Raw genomic sequence first — 3,634 nt, 5'->3', positions numbered from 1 at the left:
GCGTTTAGTTTTAGTTGATATTGATATCATTTAGCTCTAGGAATTATTTGGTTACTTTCTTACTCTTCTTTGCTTTTAGTTTCTTTTGTTCTTACTTTTGTTTTTGAGCTTTGTTTTTCTTGCGAGGTACTTGAGATGTCACATCGGCAAGTCCTCTTGAATTTCGTTCAACATGACTTGGAACCTTTACATAGCGCATGGTGGAGATACAATGCTTTGTTAACGAGGTTCTCATCTCATGGTTTCTCCAAAGAGTGTCAACTTGAAGTCTTTCTCAATAGGTTATGTGCCACGACAAGAAATTGGGTGGAAAAGGGAGATGGTACCACCACTTTCTACCAACTATTTATGGATGAGGCCTATTGGATGTTGGAAGACACGGCGGAGTATGATAAGTGGAATTGGGATTGCTCAATGACTAACCATGGTTGGGAGGACAATTACAACAATGTGGAGCCAAGTTTTGACACCTACCCTCATGAAAACTCAAGTTCCATTGAGACCTTGTTGAGGGATGCTATAGCTACGAATGATGCCATCCTTCAAAGCCAAGAAACTTTGTTGAGGAGTTTGGAGAATCAAGTAGGACAACTAGTTAATGTTTTAAACAATCGTCCTCAAGGTTCATTTCTAAATGACATGGAGAATCCTAGGCAAGAAGGCAAGGACCATGGTGAAGCAACCACTTTGAGGAGTGGGAAAGAGTTTGACATGCCTATGGATGAGCCTAAACAACAATAAGAGCCCCCTTTGATCCACGAAGAAGAGAGCAACAAAGATGAAATGGGAGACTTAAAGCTGAAATTTTTTGCTGCGGAACAGGATGCTACAGCAATGCAAGGCATAACAACAAAATGAAAAATCAGCCATTAATGTGCCACCGGTCATGCAAAAGTATATGTACGAAGATCCAATGTGGCCGCCAACTCCTCCGCGAGCATTAACATCGTACCTTGGTGTCCATCATGCACATGCTCCGAAATCAAGCCAAGTTGAACTTACGTACCACATATTTCCACATCTTGCCAAGCTTGAGGGCATCCATAACCAAGACCCATTTGTAGTGTTTTATGACACTTACTATGGGCAAAAGCCGCTCTTTGATGAGCTCTTCTCCAAACGTCCGACTAAAAGACATTAAAGAAAGCGCTTGTTGGGAGGCAACCCAATTTCTCTAATCTTTTTCTTGTGGTTATTTGAGTCTTTTGTGTGTTAATTTTGAATTTTCTAGGAACTTTTTTCTTTGCTTTGGTGTTTTTCTCTTGCAGGGTCAAGCCTGGGAGCAATGGAAGGGACTAGGAGGATTTACACTTCAAGGGAGCTAACGTGCCATCATGCCCAATCACCAACGAGGGGAGTTTCCTTGAAACTTTTCTTTATGCTCTTGATTGCTTACATATTGAGGATTTTGTGCTTAATGAGTTTGGGGGAAACACTTGTTTGTCTTTGTTTCTTTTGAAGAAAAAAAAAGTGTCTTGTGTTTTCTTGATGTTTGGTGTCTTTTAGTGGTGAATTCTCTTGAACTTATGATGAATATTGATAAGGTTAGATGCAGCGTTTAGAAAAACTTGATATCACCTTGTGTTGATTTTTGATTCTTTTGATTGCTTTTATCTTGGCTTGTGATTTTAGAAAAACTTGATAAGCTCTAGAACTTGCTTGATGAACTCTTGAAGCGAAATCTCAAATTAACACTTTACCAAGAAAATGATTTAGGCTATCTTTGGACTGTTTGAGCTTTGTGGCCGACCTTGATTCAACATATCCTTAGCATCTCCCGTTGAGCTTATATATCCCCTTTTTCTTGTAACTCTTATCTTTAGCCTAGCTGTTGCAATAACATACTCACCTTCTACCATCGTCCCTATGCATGTCAACATTCTAGGATTCATATAAAAATGTGTGTGTGGGAGGTAGGGTGATGGTTGAATGAAATTTTTGTTGCTCTTTTCTTGCTCCTCTTGCACCATTGAGGACAATGCTGATTTTGAGTTTGGGGACAGAGGGAGCTTGAGCTCTTAATGTCTAGTATGTGCTTCCAACCAATATATATATATATATATATATATATATATAACCCTTTGCTCCGCTACTTTGGAATGCTTAAAAAAAAAAAAAAAAGGAAAAGCGCCTTGATTTGCAACTTGTTGAGTAACCGGGTGACTTCATCACCAATATTGGCATTCGCGTAAAAAGACAAGTTGGCAATTCTTGGTAGTTCAAAAAAAAGGGGGTATAATAAAAGGGTATTTAGAAATAAAAGCAAATATAGTGGACAAGGGAAAGTAAAACTTGAGTTTGGGAGAGTTACTTGGGAATGTTATTTGTGTCTGCAAGGTTCTAGAGTGCGATGTGCTTTAGGGTGAGTTGAGCCAAAATATTACCTTCCATCCTACCTTCACCCTGGCCTAACATTACAAGACTAATGAAGTCTTATTGATCCTCGGTGGTGTGTTGATTTACATTAGTGGAGAGAGTTTTGAAAAGCAAGCTTATGAGGTTTGTACTTGTAATGAGAAGCACTTGATGTAGAGCACGTGCGCTTGGTCCCAACTAGTTTGACATTGATGATTTGACACTTGGTTGTTCACACACACACAAGAAAGGTCCAAGCAGATATGGAGCAATCTCATGAATTTGAGATCAGCACTTGGCTGGAAATCATGTTTTTCTTTAGGCTATACTTCTAACCCGTTTAGTAAGGACACAAAAATCTCTTGAGAATTTATCCACAATGTATGCATTAGCTTTTTTTGTTTTAGCTCATTCTTCTTATCTCGTTGTCACTTTTATTTTGCTCGAGGACAATCAACATTCTAAGTTTGGGGGTGTGATAACTCTAAGAAATTAGAGTTATCCAATGGTTTTATAGCTCAAAATTGCGTGACCAAGAGTGATTTTTCTAGTTTATGGTGTGTTTTAATTTAGATTTGTAGAGTTTACACTTACTTTGGCTTAATTTCGTACTGGTGCTCCTCTTGAAGTGAAAGTTGGTAATTTTAAAGTAAAATGAGGTGAAAATTTGACTAAGGCTGTGTGCACTTTGCAGGAAATTTCTGGGCTAAATGTTGCGGCATTGTGGGCAGCATTCTGGGAATAGCTGGCATATGGCTGATGACAGCACACTAGCTAGAAAAAGCAGACAAAAAGGAATCCGTGTGAGCTGGCTGAGTAGGTGTCATTGTGGTCCACTGTGCACATCATCAAGTGACACCTCAGCCCTATTGTTGCCCTAGAGAGGAAATGCTTTCTAAAAAACAAAAGGCAGCCACCAGGGGGAAGAGAAAAAGAGGAAAGGGAGGAAATAAAAAAAGAGGTATTCTGGGGCTGGACACACAGAGGAAATACAGAGAGCACCCCTCTCCAGAAAACATAGAGTACCTATCTCCATAAAAGAGAATATAGAGACATGAGAGAAGGGAAGAAGGCAGGAGGTTGAAAGAAGCAAGGCCAGCCAAAGAGGAATCCCAAATCCAGTTGAAATTCTTTCTTCTTTCTGTTAGCTTAATTCTCTTTTGGTATTTAGTTACTAATTTAGCCATGGCTTATTCTGGAGCTTTGAATTCTGTAAATCTCATTATGAACTAATTTGTTTTAGCTAGGTTTGCTAATGGAACAAAGATTGCAAGGTTGA

This window comes from Morus notabilis, unplaced genomic scaffold (assembly GCF_000414095.1).
Source record: "Morus notabilis unplaced genomic scaffold, ASM41409v2 Scaffold548, whole genome shotgun sequence".
In the NCBI taxonomy this organism is placed as follows: domain Eukaryota; kingdom Viridiplantae; phylum Streptophyta; class Magnoliopsida; order Rosales; family Moraceae; genus Morus; species Morus notabilis.
This window is presented reverse-complemented; position numbering follows the sequence as displayed.